This window comes from Cervus elaphus, chromosome 33, assembly GCF_910594005.1.
Source record: "Cervus elaphus chromosome 33, mCerEla1.1, whole genome shotgun sequence".
Taxonomy (NCBI): Eukaryota; Metazoa; Chordata; class Mammalia; order Artiodactyla; family Cervidae; genus Cervus; species Cervus elaphus.
In genome coordinates, this window is record NC_057847.1 from 12,286,001 (window position 1) to 12,309,721 (window position 23,721).

The following is a 23,721-nucleotide window of genomic DNA, read 5'->3' on the forward strand; positions in this document are numbered from 1 at the left end:
AAATGAACTTCTTAAAATACATTTTGTGTTTTATCAAACTATTCACTGCATAGAGGTCTCTCCTCAAACACCTGTTTGTCATTGACAAAATCTCTCTGTAATTAGCACAGAAATAATACGTGGTTTTCTGGACATCAGAGGCACCTGTGCATTGGAAGTTATTTCCAGTAATGAGGATTCCTCACAACCTGCCCACATTTTTTAAAACTCAGTCCTTATTCATAACAGGAGATAACAACAGAGTGACAGACACTGTTTCGTGTGCTCTACAAATGTGTTATTCTGTTTCTGACTAGAAGCACACAAGGTAAGTCCTAACATGACTGCTATTTCACACGTGGGAAATGAGAGTGAGGTACCAGCCTAATTTTGATGGGTTCATTGTAGCAGCATAATAGTTTACAGAGTTACTATAGAATGGGAAAATATCCAAGAATAAAAGGTGGATGAACATGCTGGTTTTTGTTTTTATGTTGTCAGGAAGGATTCTTCCCAGGGTCCAATGTGACAAAAGATTTCAGCATGTTGCTCCTGTGATCCCTACATTGTAGAATGGCAAGTTCGTAGACTACAAAGATCTAAGCTTGAGCCAACATCTGTTTCACTGCTTCTTAACTGAAAAACTTAGAACAAGCCACAGAAACATACCCATACCTAAAATGAAGCATCTTAATGTGTTCTGCTTCACAAGATCTATCCATATACATGTAATGTGTATGTGTGTGTGCATGTGTCTGCATGTGTGAGTGAGACTGGGGGAGGGTGAGAGAAAGAAAAAAATATAAGACTATGCAGACAAGGACTCAGTTAATCACAAAATATTCTAAAAATGTATGAGAGTGTCATGATTATTGGGGCTTCCCTGGTGGCTCAGTGGTAAAGAATCTTCCTGCAAATGCAGGAGATATGGATTTGATCCTTGGTTTGGGAAGATTCCCCTGGAGAAAGAAATGGCAACCCACTCCAGTATTCTTGCCTGGGAAATCCTAATGACAGAAGAGCCTGGCAAGCTACAGTCCGTGGAGTTGCAAAAGAGTTGGACATGAATTAGAGACTAAACAACAACAAAAACAAATCATGATTATTAAGTGTAAGTGGGTACCTAAGAACACATGAGAAGTGTCAGGCGATATTTAAAACTGTAGCCTATGGATCCAAAAAGTCTGGTTTAAGTGACAATTGAGTCCCCTGCAATTTAACTATTCTGTATCTAATTTTCTTCATTTCTGGGATTAAAATAATGGCTCGTGTGGATAAATGAATTAGTACAAGTAAAGCATTTAAAATTGTGCATGGAATATAGTGAGTGCTTGGTGAATGTTACCTTTCATTTTTTTGTTCAGTATTTCCTATTACTAGTCATAGTTTTTCCTATTTCTACCAAGTCTTTTCCTAAAACAAATCATGTAAAAAGCCTAGTAAAGGATTTTCTACCTTGTAAACAAAGAATGCTAACTGAAAGCTGAATCTTACTTATTTATCAACTCATGAATTCTGCCAGGTTAATAGCTTATCATAAGCCTTTGCATACAAAAGTAACTCATCTCACGTTTCTGCTAAAACCTTAGCAATCAACTGAAAAGAGGGAAAAAAGATTTTAATTGTTTTTTTTAAAAGTAGAAATATACCATGCCATAAGTGTAAAATCAGTATTATCCTGTTTTTTGAATTACCAAACCTCTTCACTTCTAGTTTGAATTGTTTTCTTGGAGTTAAATCTTTAATTAATATAGAATTGTGTCATTCATATACTTTTTCTTGCTCAGTCACTAAGTTGTGTCCAACTCTTTGTGACCCTAGGATTATAGCACGCCATGCTTCCCTGTTCTTCACTATCTCCTGGAATTTGCTCAGATTCATGTCCATGGAGTCGGTGATGCTACCTAACCATCTCATCCTCTGCTGGCCCCTTCTTTTGCCCTCAATCTTTCCCAGCATCAAGGTCTTTTCCAATGAGTCAGCTCTTCACATCAGGTGGCCAAAGTACTGGAGCTTCAGCTTCATCATCAGTCCTTCCAATGAATAATCAGAATTTATTTCCTTTAGGATTAACTGGTTTCAACCCCTTGCAGTCCAAGGGACTCTCAAGAGTCTTCTCCAGCACCACAGTTCAAAAGCACCAATTCTTTGGCTCTCAGCCTTGTTTATGGTTCATTTCTCATATCCATACAGGACTACTGGAAAAACCTCAGCCATGGTCATTTACACACTTAACCATTTTCCACTTCAGTTCTTCAACAGTGATGCTGAAGTTAGGGGATATGCCTTCAAACTGAAATTTTACTGAAATACGAATTTGGATGTATTCCATGGGTAACCATATAACTTGCCACCCCAAATTGGGACACTTTTGAAAGTGAGCAGAGTGATAGCTAGACAGGATACCAGGACAACTGGCCCGAGCAAGCTGCCTTTTTATTTTCCCAAAGTCTTAATTTCTCTTCATAGGGTTTAGGATGTACTAAACACTACATGAATAATTACTGAATGAAGAAATGAATACATGAAGTAAGTAAAGGAGTTCTCACGTTAACTGATAGAAATGGAGTACGATATATCAGTTACACTCTGCTCCTTCAGTATGATTAGCCATGGGAGTCCAAATTGGCATGACAGGGCCACATGATGCTAATGAAAACGCAAGTTGCATATTATGGATTACAACACATTCATGTAAATTTTTCGTATAAACGCTTGATTTTTTTCTTTTTTCCTACTTTTCATGAGCACCTTCTGCTACAACCTCTAGAATTTATGAAGCGATCTGACTCCTCTATTATAAAGTTCAGTTCAGTTCAGTAACTCAGTCGTGTCTGACTCTGCGACCCCATGGGCTGCATAATGCCAGGCTTCCCTGTCCGTCACCAATTCCCAGAGCTTACTCAAACTCATGCCCATCGAGTCGGTGATGCCATCCAGCCATCTCATCCTCTGTTGTGCCCTTCTCTTCCTGCCTTCAATCTTGCCCAGCAACAGGATCTTTTCCAAGGAGTCAGTTCTTCATATCAGGTGGCCAAAGTACTGGAGTATCAGCTTCAGCATCAGTCCTCCCAATGAATATTCAGGACTGATTTCCTTTAGGATTGACTGGCTTGATCTCCTTGCTGTCCAAGGGACTCTCAAGATCTTCTCCAACACCACAGTTCAAAAGCATCAATTCTTTGGCGCTCAGCTTTCTTTATAGTCTAACTCACATCCATACATGACCACTGGAAAAACCATAGCTTTGACTAGATGGACCTTTGTCGGCAAAGTAATATCTCTGCTTTTTAACGTGCTATTGAGGTTGGTCATGGCTTTTCTTCCAAGGAGCAAGTGTCTTTTAATTTCATGGCTGCAGTCACCATCTGCAGTGATTTTGGAGCCCCCCAAAATGAAGTCTGACACTGTTTCCACTGCTTCCCCATCTATTTGCCATGAAGTGATGGGACCGGATGCCATGATCTTAGTTTGCTGAATGTTGAGTTTTAAGCCAACATTTTCACTCTCCTCTTTCACTTTCATCAAGAATCTCTTTAGTTCTTCTTTGCTTTCCGCCATAAGGGTGATGTCATCTGTATATCTGAGGTTATTGATACTTCTCCCGGCAATCTTGATTCCACCTTGTGCTTCAACCAACCTGGCATTCCACGTGATGTGCTCTGCATATAAGTTAAGTAGACCGGTGGCAATATTGATTTGCCACATTGATGTACATTGATGTACTCCTTTCCCTATTTGGAACCAGTCTGTTGTTCCATGTCCAGTTCTAACTGTTGCTTCCTGACCTGCATACCAATTTCTCAGGAGACAGGTCAGGTGGTCTGATATTCCCATCTTTTGAAGAATTTTCCAGTTTATTGTGATCCACACAGTCCAAGGCTTTGGCATAGTCAATAAAGCAGAATAGATGTTTTACTGGAACTCTTGTTTTTTCTATGATCCAACAGATGTTGGCAATTTCATCTCTGGTTCCTCTGCCTTTCCTAAATCCACCATGAACATCTGGAATTTCACAGTTCACATACTGCTGAAGCCTGTCTTGGAGAATTTTCAGCACTGCCTTTGCTAGCATGTGAGATGAGAGCAATTGTGTGGTAGTTTAAGCATTCTTTGGCATTGCTTTTTTAAGGACTGGAATGAAAAATGACCTTTTCCAGTTCTGTGGCCACTTCTGAGTTTTCCAAATTTGCCGGCATATTGAGTGCAGCACTTTCACAGCATCATCTTTTAGGATTTGAAATAGCTCAACTGGATTTCTGTCACCTCCATTAGCTTTGTTCGTAGTGATGCTTCCTAAGGCCCACTTGACTTCTCATTCCAGGAGGTCTGGCTGTAGGTGAGTGATCACCCCATCATGGTTATCTGGGTCATTAAATCTTTGTATATAGTTCTTCTGTGTATTCTTTCTACTTCTTCTTAATATCTTCTGCTTCTGTTAGGTCCATACCATTTCTGTCCTTTATTGTATTATAAAGTACACTTCAGTATATATATATAATTTAAAACACTTTATTGAGAAACATGGGTGGGATTAATAGCATGCTTGAGGAGATTTAGGGAATGTAATAAAGTCCACATTCCTCCATGGTTACTCCTGAAATGCAGCACGGTTGGGATCAGAAAGCTTAAGTCCAAGCTCTGGCATTCATAGCTTTGGGACTTGAAGCAGGTCATAGGCCCTCTTCTCTTATTTTAGCCTTGGCAATATTAGTAATTTTCACCATTACTTCCCTTTTATTCTTCCATGATCAATCTTTCACCAAGAGTTATTTTTTGTTCCCCTGAAGTTCTCTTATCACTCTTCTTTCCAATTTTTCTTAAAATTATCCTCTTTATATCCATCTTACTACAAACTATATATTATTAGTCTTTTTCTTTCAGTCTTCCTCAAACTATATTTATTCCTCTGTATGATTTATTTCTTGTTTTAGATTTCAATAAACTTTAAAAAAGTCCCTAAACTCTTATGTTACTCATGCCAGTTTCTATACAGAATAATTTCTGGTTTATTCACCTTCATTGCCAAATTCCATCTATTCTTTAAAAGGATGAGATTATGTTCTGCCACTTCCACATTTTTGTTATTTATTAATACCTCGGTGTGCAAGAACAGTTTAGTTTTCCTACAATCTATTGAGTTTGTACTTGGTATTGCACTTTCTTTGGAGATATTTCAAGCATGTTGAAACTTGGCTTCTCTATAAAATTAAGTTTGTGGACAGACCTCATTTTGTTTCCATAACTTCCACAATGCCTACTACATTCCTGGAAATAATGTTGCAGTCAATAAATTTTTGCTGACAACTGTATCGGCAAAATGAAGACAATCTGCTTTCCAAGTTCCTCCATCATTGTACTGAAAATGTGGATCAAAAGAGATGCCCAACTGAATATAACTGCCTTTTTTAAAACCTGTTACACTTAAATTTTATTGTATGTGTTATAAAAAGGAAATTTTCAAAATTAGTTAAGAAAAAGAAATAAAAAGCATCCAGATTTAAAAGTGTTATGGACAGAATGTTTGTGTCCATCTCCATCACCCACAAAATTCACATGTTGCAGCCCTAACCCCACAATATGATAATATTAGAAGGTGCGAGGTAATTAGGTTTTAGAAAAAGTCAGGAGGGTGGTGATCCCATAAAGAGACTAGCATCATTATCAGAAGAGATCAGATCTCTCTCCACCATGTGAAGCTCCAGTAAGAAGGCAGCCATATGTAAGTTAGGAAGAGAGCCCTCTGCATACATTGAATTGATCTTGTATTTCCCTGCCTCTAAAACTGTGAAGAATAAATGTCTGTTGTTTAAGCTGTATAGTATTTTGACACAGTGGACTGAGCAGAATAATATAGAAAAGAAGAACCATAACTCTATTCACAGAAAATAAAATACTATATATAGAAAATCCAGCAGAAACAACCAAAAACTTTTCAGAACTAAAAAACAAGTTCAGTAAAGATTTAATATAGTCAAAAACGACAATTTCTCCAAAATAATCTGTAGTTTTAATGTAATCCCTCTCAAAATTCCAGCTGTCTTTCTTTTTTTTTTTTTTGCTAAATTGATAAGCTGATGCCAAAGTTCTTATAGATGTACAAAGAACCCAGAATAGCCAAAACAATCTTGAAAGAGAAAAGAAAGCTGTGCAACTTGGGTTCCCCAACTTTAAAATTTACTACAAAGCTCTAGTAATTAAAATAGTGTGGTACTGAAACAAGGCAGACATATAGATCAAAATATGAACCCAATATTTTGGGTTCAAAAATAAACCCTTCATTTCTAGTAAATTGCTTTTCTGCAAGGTTGCCAATCCAGATAAAAAAAGAAATGAATAGTTTTTTGTTTTTTTTTTTTCAATAAATGGTGCAAGTACAACTGGTAAAAGAATGAAACTGGACCCCTACATCATACCATATAAAAGGCCAACATCAAGAAAGTGAAGACAACCCACAGAATGGCAAAAAGTATTTGCAAATCATACCTCTGATAAGAGAATAGCTCAACAATAAAAAGAAGCCCAATGAAAAACTGAGCAAAGCATCTGAACTGACACTTCTCCAAAGAAGATAAAAAGATGACCACTAAACACTTGAAAAGATGTTCAATATTATTAATCATCAGAGAAATGGAAATTAAAGCTACAAAGAGATACCACTCGTGTCCTCTAATGTGGCTAAAATCAACAAGATAGACATTAAGAATTCCTGGCAACAATCAGGTGAAATTGGAAACTTCAAACTTGGCTGGTGAGATTATATAATAGTATGGCCACTTTGGGAAACAGTTTGGCAGGTCCTGAAAATATTAAACACAGAGTTACCATATAATCTAGTAATGCTACTCTGAGGTATATACCCAAGAGAATTGAAAACATATATATCTATATATATAGATATATATATATATATACACATACACACACACACACACACACACACACACACACACAATTATGCACAAAAGTTCTCAGCAATGTTATTTAAAATAAAAAACAGAAGCAACCTAAATATCTGTCAGAGGAAAAGTATAAACAGATGGTGGCACATTAGAATGATGCACTTGTAGAGACTTTGTTTCCTTGAAAAGTGAAAGTTAAAACAACAACAACAACAACAAAACTTTGCCTTCTGCATTATTTTTTTTAAGATAAAACATAAACAAGGGCTTCCCTGGTGGCACTGTGGATGGGAATCCACCTGCCAATGCTGGGGACATGGGATTGATCCCTGGTCTTGGAAGATTCCACATGGAACAAACTAAGCCCATGTGCCACAACTACTGAAGCCCACACACCTAGAGCCTGTGTTCCTCAACAAGAGAAGCCACAGCAGCAAAAAGTACCCACACTGCAAGGAAGAGACGCCCCTGCTCACAGCAACTAGAGAAAGCCGGCACAAGGCAACACTCAGTACCATCAAAAAAAGAAATAAATAAATGATTTTAAAAGTCCATTTAAATTAAAAATAAACAAGCTTTTTTTTATGAGATGGATTTTTTGTGTATCAGAAAGTTTCAGTAATTTTCATCTACTATTGAGAAAAAGGTACTAAATTTCAATATTTTAAAAACTGGCTGATAGGCCACTATTGCTTTCAATTTTTTATTAAATTAAGATGGCATATTATAGTTAACAAGATGTTACCAGAGGGAAAGCTGGGTGTTAGATACGTGGAAATTCTCACTAGTTTTGGATCTCTTGTGACAGCATTTAAAAAGCAGAGGCATTACTTTGTCCACAAAGGTCCGTCTAGTCAAGGCTATGGTTTTTCCAGGGGTCATGTATGGGTGTGAGAGTTGGACTATAAAGAAAGCTGAGAGCCGAAGAATTGAAGCTTTTGAATTGTGGTGTTGGAGAAGACTCTTGAGAGTCCCTTGGACTGCAAGGAGATCTAACCAGTCCATCCGAAAGGAAATCAACTCTGAATATTCATTTGAAGGACTAATGCTAAAGCTGAAACTCCAATACTTAGGCCACCTGATGCGAAGAACTGACTCATTTTAAAAGACCCTGATGCTGGGAAAGATTGAAGGCAGGAGGAGGGGGATGACAGAGGATGAGATGGCTGGATGGCATCACCGACTCGATGGACATGGGTTTGGGTGGACATGGGTTTGGGTGGACTCCAGGAGCTGGTGATGGACAGGGAGGCCTGGCATGCTGCATGCGGTTCATGGGGTCGCAAAGAGTCGGACACGACTGAGCAACTGAACTGAACTGAACTGTGACATCATAATTTATTTCCAAAATAAAATTAAATATATACATATATATCTCCTCATTTTCACTTTTAAGTATTCTGATGATGTTCTCCTTGCTTATTTCAGATATGACTGGAAAACCAGTTTAAGGCTAAACTTTCATCTAAAACTTTCCCACCTCTAAAGAGTAAGAGCTGGTGTTCATACAAATGGATGTTTACCTGCATTAACCATTGAGTAATATCAGCCTGATACTACATTCAAACCATGAGGCAAGATTCACAGCATACTCCAGCAACAGCTGAATGCACTTCATGTCTCAGTGGAGGCTGTTAGTTAGCCAAAGCAGTGCATGAGCTAATGTCCCAGTCAATAGTTACACATCGACCAGATAACTTCCTGGCGTGATGGGGATGCGTACATGCATGTTCAGTCACTTCAGTAGTGTCCGAATCTTTGCAACCCTATGGATTGTAGTCCGCCAGGCTCCTCTGTCCATGGGACTCTCTAGTCAAGAACACTGGAGTGAGTTGCTATGCCATCCTCCAAGAGATCTTCCCAACCCAGGGGTCAAACCTGTGATTCCAGTGTCTCCTGCATTGCAGGACTCTTTACCACTGAGCCACCAAGGAAGCCCCCACGATAGAGATGACCCATTAACTATTAAAAGCAGATTAGCACACAACAATATGTTTAGCATTTTTCTCAGATATATTTGAAAATAATATCAGAGAAATAGTTATATAATATTGATATATACCAATTAAAAGTTTCATTGAGATAAGTATCTTTAAGAATGAGCTTGTCAAGTGCTGTATAAATTTATCATGTGTTTCTCAAACATTTCATGATAAATCACTTCTATAGTAATTTTTATTTCCTTTGGTATCTATTACATATAGAATATTTCCAAAAGAAAAATATATACTGACTCCAGTTGATAAGTTCCAATATTCACTTCATTAGATAGTATCTCTTTTAATTCTCCAGTATGAAAAACAAACAAAAACCCTAAGAGAAGAACCAGTCACTAAGTGAACAGTAAAATAACATGTGTGCCAATTGAAAGTTTGAATATATTTAGTCCACTGACTTTTTTGAGTGTATTTAGAGAACTGTATTATGTCATGAATTGTTTCTGACAGTTTGCTATAATTGGAGGTTATAAGAGCCACAGAGAAGAAAGAAAACTCATGTGGAAAGAGCTTAAAGAAGCAGTGCATTACTCAAAGGCTCCAACTGTCCTGGGGTCAGTCCACCTTGGTTCAAGTCATGACTCCCTTACCTGGGGTAAGTTACTTAACCACTTCTCAATTTTATCAACCACAAAATCCAAGTAATAATCTTTATAGCACAGGATAGTGTTAAAGATAAAACTACCTGTAAATTTCCACACCGCATGCCTGGTACATAGCAAGCCCTTTTATTACATAGCAAGCTTTTATTACTAATATTGATGAGCCTCAATTTCCTAATCCAGATAATACTAATATAATAGTAATACCTCCTCTACCTGTGGCTCACCTGTGTAGTGAAAAGCAATAATGCTGATTACAGAGTTTTATAAACTATAAACAATAAGGCACCCCACAAATGGAAAACACTCTTTAATACTGTGATTTATCAAATACGCACTATAGATTATAAAGGCTACTTCCAAAAATACCTACAAGCCTTTTCTCATTTGTTCCTGTTTTCTTTTTTTTTAAGACTCTGTTATTAGTCTTCATTAGAATTTTGTGTACACTTGAGACTAGCAGCAGCCACTAAATGACTACTGTGATAAACATTTGGAGGCATTAATTGACTCATCGGGAAGTCTCATTAACCTGGAGATTTCTGCATTGCCTTTGAAAGTTCTTTCTGGGCTCAAGCCAGCCATCCTATTATAACACAATTGATCATTACATGAATTTAGCTGGATATCAGATCAACCCGTCTTAAACATCATTATCATCTCAAACAATGGAAGCCTGATAAACCATTACTAGGACTAGAGCCTATAAAACAGGGGTTATTTCTGTTCTTGATGCCAAGGTTAAAAAGAAGTTCCTCTCCATGTGATTCAGATAGCTAGTATATTAAATCATGACTCTCAAAAAAAAAAAAAAAAAAGCCGCATTAAAACCCTAATAAAGAACACCCTCAAAGCAGAAATGATACCTAATCTTACACCATACGCTATGGCTTTAGACTGTAAATTCCAAAAAGCAGGAATAAGAACCTCATAGTTCTTTTCCTCTAACATCTGACAGAGTGACACATTCAATATATTCAAGTTATTGCTATTAACAAGGGTATGAAAAACTGAGGGGAAATTCTGTTTCAGGAAGAGTGACCAGGACCACTATATATCAAGCTCCTCACCTCTTCTATAATGTCTGCCTTCTTTCACTGGCTTCTTTACAGTACAGTCACATTTCTTTCATCTTAAATAAAATTTCTATCTCTTTCCATTCATTGTTAACCTTTTGAAAGAGTGGTCTACACACAATATTTGCATTATCTTACTTCCCACATACTTTTGAAACCACAGCAATTCCATGATTCTTCACCATTCTACCCTGGTTCTTGTCCCCTGAGATAAGTTCTCTCTCACTGTCTCCATGGCATCAAACAAGTTAGTTGAGGTAGAGTGAAGCTTCTTAGAGGGATTTGAAAATTTTAAAAAATTAAAAAAAAAAAAATGGGCAAATTGAAAAAAGGATCTTGAAAACCACTTCAGAGCGTTCTGTTTTGACAGCAGGGGCAACTGGCAGATAGTGCAAACCACTTAGAAGAGTGGTGTGATGCTAATGATTTAGGAAAACAGTCTTGCATAACTGAATGGGGGTGGGGGGGAGGTACATCTGCCTCACAGCTAGCACTCCGAACAGGTCAGGAACACAAAAATAAAAGTTTTCAAAACCACACTTAGTAAGCAAAAAGGATATTTTTGGCAGAGCCTCTAAAGTACATAATCTGAGGTTTTTTAAAAAGCTCAGAATTTTGGCAAAATTATTAATGAAAATAAGATCCTAGTTGTTTTTATAATAACAAAGTCATACTTTTTTAAAGTATCTAACTTTATTTTGCAAAAACATAACTGTTCAAATCAACTGATATTAAGCTAAATGTGTCTATGTGTGTATACGTATACAGGTGCTATCATGCAATAAGCACAGCATTAAACTATCCAAGACTGTCATATTTACATTTGTGTCTTACTTACCACGTTCAAGTGAGAGGACAATGGCCACCCAGGAAAAGACCACCCAAGAACAACACAGCTACACCACGGGGTGACCCAGTCCTCACAGAAATGCTCTCTCTGGACCTGAAATCTATGCTGTAAACTTCTCTTCCCTTATCTCACAGCCTGTGATACAAATGCGAGGAACTGATAGTTTCTCAACCCCAGAAAACAAACACTCACGTTATCAAGAATCCTTCTACTATCTTGTCCTTGGAAGTTAACTCAAATCTAATTTGTTCTGCAAATCCTCTCCCCCTGAATTTTGTGTGAGCCTTTGTAGTACTTTTAAAGCTCAGTTAGACAAGTAGAGGTTCTCAAAACAAGAGTTTCACTTAACTAGTTCACCACCCACCAGACTCACTGAAACTCTCCACTAAAGTGTAAACCACGCTGACTGCTGCCCTTGGCTCAGTTGACACTTACAGCCACTAGACTTCACTCCATGTGTACTGGAGTTCTCTTCCCACCAATCCTGCTGCGTGCTCACTGTGATGGAAATTGTTGGCTGCCTAACAAGCATCTACTCCTCATTCTTCCTTCTCTTTTTTCAAATCGGGGTATAGTTGCTTTACAATGTCGTGTTCATTTCTGCTATACAGAGTGAACTAAGTCAGAAAGAGAAAACAAATACACAGTAATGTATATATTGGGCTTCCCTAAGTGGCTCAAATGGTAAAGAATCTGCCTGCAATGCAGGAGACCTTGGTTCAGTCCCTGGGTTGGGAAGATCCCCTAGAGAAGGGAATGGCTACCCACTCCAGTATTCTGGCCTGGAGAATTCTATGGACTGTATAGTCCATGGGGTTGCAAAGAGTCAGACACGACTGAGCATCAGTTTAGCTTAGCTAATGTATGTATATATGTATATATGGAACCTAGAAAAATGGTATAGATGAACCTATTTGCAGGACAGGAATAGAGACACAGACATAGAGAACAGACATGTAGACATGGGGTGGGGGAAGTGGGAGTGGGATGAACTGGGAGATTGGGGTTGATATATATACACTACCACGAATAAAACAGACAGCTGGTGGGAACCTGCTCTGTAGCACAGGGAGTTCAGCTAAGGGATCTATGAGCTCCTAGATGGGTGAGATGGAGGTTGGGGAAGGGTGGAAGGGACGTTCAAGAGGGAAGGGATATATGTATACATATAGCTGATTCACATCATTGTATAGCAGAAAATGCCACAATTTTAGTCAGGTATTCACCCTCATGTCACATCAGCTGTAGGCAAGATTCAGATGAAACTATTGCATTTTAGAAGGAACTTGAAGGTATGCAGATTTCGATAAGTTGTCTCTCCCATTTGATGAAGTGATCATTGCGATGATCTGTCATGGATATTCTTTACACATAAGAAAATCTCTGTAGAACTCCACAATCAGCCGCCTCACACTCAAAGGAAAGACCTTAACTTACTTGAATAGTTTGGCAAATAAATAAATTTGTATAAGCTTTATATTAAAATAAGATAGTTTAAGTAAACATGCATTTTTTTTAATAATTATGCTACTTTAACCATCTGTTACTAATACTTTGTCAGCAATATACCTGGTCATTGTTCACTTAGCATCTCCTCCCTAATATGGCACTAAACAGATTAAGAACAAATCAAAAATTTCTAAGTTTGCATCAAAAATACACACTGACTGGGCTAATATATATGAATCACCTATCATCTTTGGTTTTCACCTTTTTTATCTCCAGAACTTTGCTCAAATTTTGATTTCCACATTTCTTCATGAATCATCCTCTCCAAAGCTCTTAGCAATCTGCCTGCTGTGATTATCTCCACATTCCTTTTGTTCTTTAAAAGGTTTTTTTTTTTTTTTTTGGTTGGTTGGTCTGTGCATTTGTCTTTCTGTTCCACTCTGCAGAGGTAGAGAGCTTGTAAAATGCTGAGAATGTAATCCAGATTTCTTGATGCTTAGTTGAGCTTTTCTCTTTTACATGACCCAAATTTTGGTTGATCATCAAATGTTATTACATCTTTGTCAGTTCAATTTTTTTAATTCAATATCTCTTCACTAGATCTAGTTCTAGCATTCTGTGTCATGTTAATAAGTACTTCAAGATAAAAAACAAGAGCCCTCATTGAAATACATATTTTTACCACTTAAAGTCCCTTAAAAACAATTTCAAATATCAAACTTTCAGGAAATAACTGAAAATGACAATTTGCATATTTGTTTTACTAGTGAAACAGCAGAAAGGAAACAAAATTTAAGTCTAAAATGTTTGGGGAATATCTCTGGCATCGAGATAATGTACATAAAATAGCATCCTTATGTTAAAATACACTTAAAGCTTAGCAATCCAAGAATTGAGATGGTCTGAAACCAAAGTTTTCATTGTGCTGTTTTACCTACTTCTTTAAAACAAACATTCAAAATAAGCAGCAGGTCAAATAGTGGCCCCCCAAAAGATATGTCCAAATTCTAACCTTTGGAACCTGTGAATGTAAATTTATTTGTTAATAGGGTCTTGGCAGATGGTAAAGAATCTACCTGCAATTCAGGAGACCCCAGTTCAATTCCTGGGTTGGTAAGATCCCCTGGAGAAGGGATAGGTTACCAACTCCAGTACTCGGGTTTTCCTGCTGGCTCAGATGGTAAAGAATCACCCACAACACAGGAGACCTGGGTTTGATCCCTGTATTGGGAAGATCCCCTGGAGAAGGGAACGGCTCCCCACTCCAGTATTCTGGCCTGGAGAATTCCATAGGCAGAGGTGCCTGGCAGGTCCATAGCATCACAAAGAGTCGGACCAAATAGAGTGACATTCACTGGAAGATGGTAATTAACTCAGTTAAAAATCTAAGATGAGATCATTTTAGATTTGGGGTGGGCTCTACAGCCAATTAGAGATACCAAGGTAACATTTCATACAAAGATGGATTTGATAAAGGACAGAAATGGTAGGGACCTAACAGAAGCAGAAGATATCAAGAAGAGGTGGCAAGAATACACAGAAGAACTGTACAAAAAAGATCTTCATGACCCAGATAATCACAATGGTGTGATCACTCACCTAGAGCCAGACATCCTGGAATGTGAAGTTAAGTGGGCCTTAGGAAGCATCACTACAAACAAAGCTAGTGGAGGTGATGGAATTCCAGTTGAGCTATTTCAAATCCTGAAAGATGATGCTGTGAAAGTGCTGCACTCAATATGTCAGCAAATTTGGAAAACTCAGCAGTGGCCACAGGCCTGGAAAGGGTCAGTTTTCATTACAATCCCAAAGAAAGGCAACCCCAAAGAATGCTCAAACTACCAAACAACCGCACTCATCTCACATGCTAGTAAAGTAATGCTCAGTATTCTCCAAGCCAGGCTTCAACAGTGCATGAATGTGAACTTTCAGATGTAGAAGCTGGATTTAGAAAAGGCAAAGGAACCAGAGATCAAACTGCCAACATCCGCTGGATCATCGAAAAAGCAAGAGAGTTCCAGAAAAACATCTATTTCTGCTTTATTGACTATGCCAAAGCCTTTGACCGTGTGGATCACAATAAATTGTGGAAAATTCTGAAAGAGATGGGGATACCAGACCACCTGACCTACCTCTTCAGAAACCTGTATGCAGGTCAGGAAGCAAAAGTTAGAACTGGACATGGAACAACAGACTGGTTCCAAACAGGAAAAGGAGTACGTCAAGGCTATATATTGTCACCTTGCTTATTTAACTTATATGCAGAGTACATCATGAGAAATGCTGGGCTGGAAGAAGCACAAGCTGGAATCAAGATTGCCGGGAGAAATATTAATAACCTCAGTTATGTAGATGATACCACCCTTACGGAAGAAAATGAAGAACTTAGAGCAAGTGAAAAAGTTGGCTTAAGGCTTAACATTCAGAAAACTAAGATCATGGCATCTGGTCCCATCACTTCATGGCAAATAGATGGGGAAACAGTGGAAACAGTGGCTGACTTCATTTTTCTGGGCTCCAAAATCACTGCAGATGGTGAATGCAGCCTTGAAATTAAGCAGCTGACTCCTTGGAAGGAAAGTTAGGACCAACTTAGACAGCCTATTAAAAAGGAAAGACATTACTTTCTCAACAAAGGTCCATCTAGTCAAGGCTATGGTTTTTCCAGTGGTCATGTATGGATGTGAGAGTTGGACTATAAAGAAAGCTGACCACTGAAGAATTGATGCTTTTGAACTGTGGTGTTGGAGAAGACTCTTGAGAGTCCCTTGGACTGCAAGGAGATCCAACCAGTCCATCCTAAAGGAGATCAGCCCTGGGTGTTCATTGGAATGACTGATGCTGAAGCTGAAACTCCAATACTTTGGCCACCTCATGCGAAGAGTTGACTCATTAGAAAAGACCCTGATGCTGGGAAAGATTGAGGGCAGGAGGAGAAGGGGATAATAGAGGATGAGATGGTTGGATGGCATCACTGACTCAGTGGACATGGGTTTGGGTGGATTCCTGGAGTTGGTGATGGACAGGGAGGCCTGGAGTGCTGCGGTTCATGGGCTTGCAAAGAGTTGGACACGACTGAGCGACTGAACTGAACTGAACTACAGCCAAAGACCAGGGTCTGTATAAAAGAGAGGGAAATTTGAGACACAGAAAAACAAAGAAAATGCCACACAAAGACAGAGGCCAAGGCTGGAGTTATGAAACTACAAGCCAAAGAATGCTAAGGCTGCCAGCTATCACCAAAAGCTAGGGGAAAGCCATTAATTGATTTTCTCTGAGAGGTCCAGAAGGAATCAACCTGGCCAACACATTGATTTTGGGCTTCTTTGGTCTCCAGAAATGTGAGAAAATATATTTCTTTTGTTTTAAGCCACCAAGTTTGTGATATTTGTTATGGTTGTGTGCATGCTTAGGGGCTTCCCAGGTGTTGCTAGTTGATCAGGCTTCCTTAGTGGCTCTCTTGGTAAAGATTCCACCTGTAATGCAGGAGATTTGGTCTTGATCCCTGGGTGGGGAATATTCCCTGGAGAAGGAAATGGCAACCCACTCCAGTGTTCCTGCCTGGGAGTCCCATGGGCAGAGGAGCCTGGCTATAGTCCATAGGGTCGCAAGAGTAGGACACAACTTAGCGACTTAATCACTACCACCTCCAAAACGGCTCTAATAAGTGTAGTCTACTAATCTGGGCTTCCCTGGCAGCTCAGATGGTAAAGAATCCACTGCAATACAGGAAACCCTAGTTCAGTCCTTAGGTCAGGAAGATTCCCTGGTGAAGGGAGTGGCTAACCCGTCCAGTATTCTTGTCCAAAGAATTCCACAGACAAACGAACCTGGTGGACCACAGTCCATGGGGCCTCAGAGTCAGCCATGACTGAGTGACTGACAGAGTTAACAGAGAGTGCATTCCCAGTCGTTCAGTCCTGTCCAGCTCCTTGCGACCCTTTCGACTGTAGCCTAGTTTCCTGTTTCCTCCTCTCAGGACCTTCCTGACCCAGGGATGAACCCATGTCTCCTGTGTCTCCTGCATTGCAGGCGGATTCTTTATCCGCTGAGCCATTGGGGAAGCCCCATTTGTTATGGTAGTCCTAGGGAAATTAATACAATATCATTACCTATATGCATTTATGCATTTTCATTTGAATTCTCTCCACTTCAAAAACAGACTTTCTGGAGCATTATAGTAAAATACTGATGCATACTTGCTTATATGGTTGAATAAAGAAGCACACAAAAAGAGGCAGAAAAAAACAAAAAACGTTTAGGAAAAAGCCTAGGCTAAAATAACTGTTATGAAGAATCAATATGCTAAAGTAAAGACCATATATTCTATAGTTAGAATGCAAGTTCTAGTCTTAATTCTATCATTTTTGTGTTTATATGAACTTGGGCAAGATAGGTTAACCTCTGAGCCATAATGACCTACCTCATCTGTATAACAAAAGATAACAGCATTTTTTCTTATGTGGCAATGAGAAAAATATAATAATTTATGTTGAGAATTATGCACATTTTCAAGCATACAGTAAACTTTGAATAAATATTGTCTGTTATTAATTGGATAAATGTTCATAACAGATCATTTCAAAATCAATCCTTTAGAGCAGATATAAATTCTCGTGAGACTCCCTGTGAAGCTAGCCAGTTCACCTTCCTCCAGTGACAGATGCTCTAATTTTAAAGACCCTCAACCATGAAACTGATATTAATTTAAGAAAGATAATATTAAGAAATCTCCCAATTAAAAATAGTCATCTATTTTTAACTAGGATCATTATTTATTGCACAAATACAAAAAATAAAGTTTCTCACCCCAAGTTATGCTTAGCTGTGTTCCACCAGTTCCTAAATGACCACCTTCTAAAGGCAACCTGTGCCCTCTTCCAGCTTCTATGACCATACGTTATTCTAATACAAAACATAATTATACAAATCTCTGTCCAGCTCTTTTTAGGTTAATCAGTGTTAAGTGACACTTGCACAAAATCCTTCTATAATTAATACTCAACATGTGAATAGTATTTCAGAATACAATCCACACTGGAACACTAGAGCATTCATTCCATAACAAAATCCTAATCCTATAAATGGAGCATTTATTTCTTTATGGATTTTCTTTGTTTAGGATACTGAAGCTCAGAGAAGCCTGGTGAATTGCCTAAGTCATAGGGTTATACTACTCTAATAATAACGTCTTCTTTTTATTGTTTTATTAAAAGAAAAAAATCAAACATATATAAAGTAACATAATAAAATAATAAACCATCATATTCCCATCACCTAGCAATGTCTGTTTAAAAGATTTCCTTTCAACTTCTCAAAATCTTCCTGATGAGACAACAAGCACACATCTCCAGCTGTAATGCATAATTTAAAATGTGTACCATGTATGTATTAAGACAAAAGGAGGAATAGTGACAACCAGAAAATATATTCCAGAATGAAAATTTTCCATCCTAGGTATTGTGTCTCTAAATCCATAAAGAGAATATCCCTAGATAATAACATTCAAGTGACCGTAAACGTATTCACCAAAAATTTACCAGCAAAGCATAAACAAGGCAAGAAGTTTCTAAAAATTCACCGGCAAAGGCAAAACCTAACTAAATATGTATAAGCCTAGTGATTAAATGTCCCATAAAGACACTGAATCAAAAATATGCTTTTCAATTGATAAAGTAAGTACTCTTAAATATGTATACTGGTGTCATGGGAGATAAGGCCTTTAAACAAGAAAACTGGGTACGTCTTTGCCTCTTATTTGTAGCAAAGAGCATTTCCCATTAAGGTAAACAATATGTGAAATATTTCCAAGGAAAAACAATCATTTTCACCTACTGAGATGTTGGAGATGTGATTTTATTCCCTAGTACAATCATTGTGACAAGCACTGCATCCAATTGACATGTCAATGAAAAAGAAAACAAATTTAGGTACAAATAAAAGAATGCATCCTAAGAAACAAAATACGAGTTAGTAAAGACTCAGAACTTCAACACAGAGTGGAGAGACAGCCAGAGTGGCAGAAAAACGGAAATCCATTTTAGAGAAGAAACTACAACAACCCTTCTGAGAATAGCCTGGCACAATTACAGAACAGATGGGGGTGTGATAATTATAAACATATTTTCACCTTTCTTCTGCACAGCTATTAAGAACCACTTGAATTTCAGAAGCCCTTTCTCAGATGCAACACAGGAGACCTCATAAAAGACTAGTTACATGTATTACTGAAATAATGACAATTAAACAGACACCAAAAATTTTTCTTAAAATGCATATACGTTTAAGATTGTCATTAATAATTAATTATTTACCTTTACCTATAAGGGGGAAGGGAGGATCTTAGTGAGTTGTCCAAGATAATGTATACCTCATCAATGATGTATCTGGGAGCTTGGAGAGAGCTTTTCCCATTAAGTCTAATGGGAAAGTAGCATCTTTCAACCACATCCTGCTCTTTAAGTTAAGGGAGATCAATAAAGAAGTTTCCAGAAAAAAAAACCCGAATAATTAGTCTGTCTTCCCATTAATGTCTGCAAAGAATAAAGTAGGCTTTCATTACTGGAATACATTTACAAATACTAGTTTTACAAATAAAAATATGAGAAATGGGGTTTTGAAATAAGCAGTGTTCACATCTCCAGGTAACATTTGGCCACTAATTCACCCAAGAACTTAAAGCTGAAATGAATCTCTAGATCTTATTCTTCTCAGATATAGATAGTAAATTTCTCTGATTCTTATTTTCAAGTTGGGGTCATTGGCACAGGGCTCTGAATTGCAAACCGAAATGCACTCTAGTAAACTTAAGTAAAAAGATATGTATGGAAGGTGATTAGAGACTCACAAAAACTCCACAATGACCAAAGAACTAAGCTCTGCAGTCAGAAACAGTACTGAAATAAGAGCATCAGACTTGCCCTGTGTACTTAGCACCCCACCATCACCAGGCATTCTCACTAAAGTCCTTTTTGCTAACACCTATGCACCAGATACTGTATTAGAAACTCTGTATGGCAGGCCCTGTAGATGGAATGTATCAGCCACTATCAATGCCAGAATGAGATCCATGGTGCCTGTTTCTTGTCATTAATTTCTGATTGGAAGACTTAGCTCTGCACCTCTGATCAACAGAGCCTGGGTCATAAAAGTCCTTGATGCACAAGAGGCTGAGATAGCAAGATCCTGGCTTCTATTCTGGGAAATGATTCCTCAGGAAAGATTTTCCCAAAGACGTGAAAAGTGGCAAAGACGTCGGAAGAAGTATCTAAGATGTCAAAGGTATCAAAGACGTGAGACCATTATCGTGAATATCTGTGGAGTATCTGCAAGCTAGAATTTGAGAAACGGTCTATACCACTGACTGTGACTCCATAAGCTGGACCTGTCAACCTCTGTCTCATCTCTTCCTACTCTCTTCCCACCAGCCACACTGGACTCAGTGGTCCTCCAACAAGAAGGGCTCTTCTGGTGTTAGAATTTCTCCCTTGAGTGTTTCGCTGCCCAGAAATCTGAGCCTCCAAATGTATTCATGGCTGACGTCTGCTTTACTCACAGGTCTCCACTTAAATGTCACTTCCTGAAGGAGACAGCCCAACCACCACATCCATGGATATCTTCACCCATATCTACTCCATCCATTCTTGTCACCCTGTTCTATTTGCTTTCTGGCACTAATCACTATTTGATTTTGTTTTACTTGTTTATTTTCAGCCTCAATTGCCATAATCACCATAATATAAGCTCTGTAGTTCTATGGGTGTTGTCTGACCTTTCCTGTTCTTTTTAATCTTCAGCACCTAAAACAGTGTCCAGTATCCGTTTGTCTTTTAAATATTGGTTGCATAATAAATGGACCCCTGCTATAGTAAAACAGGGCCATCTAATAATGTGGAGACTGAGGAACAGCATCTACTTCTTTTGTCTATGGTCACACAACAAATTAATAATCAAAGTGCAAGTCCTAGATTCCAAACCATGCAATTTCTGGGAAGAGAAAGACGCAAGGAGCTTCTGCTGCTTCCTAAAGAAATGCAGGCAGCAGAGAAGAGCAGAAAGAACACTGATTAGGAAAAAAGCATGAGCTCTACAATCATACACCTCTGAGTTCAAATCTATGTCCCCAAACCTAACATAAGCCTTACAGGGTTTTCAGAGAATTAAATGTGACCATATTGTACATTATACATATATATCATTTCCAATACCTAACATGTACAGGAGATTAACTGGAGGCAATTGCTAACCTCGGCAGTACATACACTAAAATTGGAATAATATAAAGAAGATTATCATGGTACCTATGCAAGGATGCCATGAAAACTCATGAAACATTCCTCATTTTTCTACCATATACACAATAGATAAACAACAAAGATATACTGTAAGCACAGGGATCTATATTCAGTATCCTCTTCAGTTCAGTTCAATTCCTCAGTCGTGTCTGACTCTTTGCGATCCCATGGACTGCAGAACACCAGAGTTCTCTGTCTATCACCAACTCCTGGAGCTTACTCAAACTCATGTCCATGATGCCATATAACCATCTCATCCTCTGTCATCCCCTTCTTCTGACTTCAGTCTTGCCCAAAATCATGGTCTTTTCCACTGAGTCAGTTCTTTGCATCAGGTGTTTGGATGCGAAGTATTGGAGTTTCAGCTTCAGCATTAGTCCTTCCAATGAATATTCAGGACAGGATTAACTGCTTTGATTTCCTTGTGGTCCAAGGGACTCTCAAGAGACTTCTCCAACACCACAGTTCAAAAGCATCAATTCTTCAGAGCTCAGCTTTCTTTATAGTCCAAATCTCACATCCATACACGACTGCTGGAAAAACTATAGCTTTGACTAGACAGTCCTTTGTGGGCAAAGTAACATCTCTGCTTTTTAATATGCTGTCTAGGTTGTCATAACTTTTCTTCCACGGAGCAAGCGTCTTTGAATTTCATGGCTGCAGTCACCATCTACAGTGATTTTGGAGCTAAAAAATAAAAAAGTCTGTCATTGTTTCCATTGTTTCCCTATCTATTTGCCGTAAAGTGATGGGACCGGATGCCATGATCTTAGTTTTCTGAATGTTGAGTTTTAAGCCAACATTTTCACTCTCCTCTTTCACTTTCATCAAGAGACTCTTTAGTTCATCTTCGTTTCCTGCCATAAGGGTGGTGTCATCTGCATATCTGAGGTTTTGATATTTCTCCCGGCAACCTTGATTGCAGCTTGTGCTTCATCCAGCCCAGCATTTCTCATGATGTACTCTGCATAAAAGTTAAATAATCAGGGTGACAATATACAGCCTTGACATACTTCTTTCCTGACTTGGAATCAGTCTATTGTTCCATGTCCAGTTCTAACTGTTGCTTCTTAACATGCATACCGATTTCTCAGGAGGCAGGTAAGGTAGTCTGGTATTCCCATCTCTTGAAGAATTTTCCACAGTTTGTTATGATCCACACAGTAAAAGGTGTAGACAATAAAGCAGAAATAGATATTTTTCTGGAACTCCCTTGCTTTTTCTATGATTCAACAGATGTTGGCAATTTGATCTCTGGTTCCTCTGCCTTTTATAAATTGAGCTTGAACATCTGGAAGTTCACGGTTCATGTACTGTTGACCTGGCTTCGAGAATTTTAAGCTAATTTGCTAGCATGTGTGATGAGTGCAATTTTGTGATTTTTTGAACATTCTTTGGCATTGCCTTTCTTTGGGACTGGGACTTTTTCCAGTCCTGTGGCCACTGCTGAGTTTTCCAAATTTGCTGGCACATTTAGTGCAGCTCTTTCATAACATCACCTTTTAGGATTTGAAGTAGCTCAAGTGGAATTCTGTCACCTCCACTAGCTTTGTTCATAGTGATGCTTCCTAAGGCCCACTTGACTTCATATTCCGATGTCTGGCTCTAGGTGAGTGATCACACCATTTTGATTATCTGGATCATGAAGATCTTTTTTGTATAGTTCTTCTGTGTATTTTGCCACCACTTCTTAATATCTTCTGCTTCAGTTAGGTCCATACCATTTCTGTCCGTTATCAAACCCATCTTTGCATGAAATGTTCCCTTGGTATCTCTAATTTTCTTGAAGAGATCTCTAGTCTTTCCCATTCTATTCTTTCCTATATTTCTTGGCATTGATCACCAAGGAAGGCTTTCTTATCTGTCTTTGCTATTCTTTGAAACTCTACAGTCAAATGAGTATATCTTTCCTTTTCTCCTTTGCCTTTCACCTCTCATTTTTACTCAGCTATGTGTAAGCCCTCCTCAGACAACCATTTTGCCTCTTTACATTTCTTTTTCTTGGGCAAGGTTTTGATCACTGCCTCCTGTACAATGTCACAAACCTCTGTCCATAGTTCTTCAGGCACTCTGTCTATCAGATCTAATCCCTTAAATCTGTCACTTCCACTATATAATCGTAAGGGATTTGATTAGGTCATACATGAACAGTCTAAGGATTTACCCTACTCTCTTCAATTTAAGTCTGTACTTGGCAATAAGGAGTTCATGATCTGAGCCACAGTCAGCTCCCAGTCTTGTTTTTGCTGACTGTATAGAGCTTCTCCATCTTTGGCTGCAAAGAATATAATCAATCTGATTTCGGTGTTGACCATCTGGTGATGTCCATGTGTAGAGCCTTCTCTTGTGTTGTTGGAAGAGGGTGTTTGCTATGACCAGTGCGTTCTCCTGGCAAAACTAGCCTTTGCCCTGCTTCATTTTGTACTCCAAGGCCAAATTTGCCTGTTACTCCAGGCAAATTTCTTGACTTCCTACTTTTGCATTCCAGTCCCCTATAATGAAAAGGGCATCTTTTTGGGGTGTTAGTTCTAGAAGGTCTTCATAGAACCATTCAACTTCAGCTTCAGCATTA

General features: G+C 38.4%; 1 protein-coding gene and 1 non-coding gene across 4 annotated transcripts in view; one reads left to right on the forward strand and one right to left on the reverse strand.

Annotated features, from left to right (window-relative positions):
- GULP1 (GULP PTB domain containing engulfment adaptor 1) overlaps positions 1-23,721 on the reverse strand; it is a 313,902-nt gene that overhangs the window by 235,019 nt on the left and 55,162 nt on the right. The window lies entirely within an intron of this gene.
- Positions 21,094-21,200, forward strand: LOC122688870. The gene has a single exon (XR_006339610.1). It is a non-coding gene; the product is annotated as a U6 spliceosomal RNA (small nuclear RNA).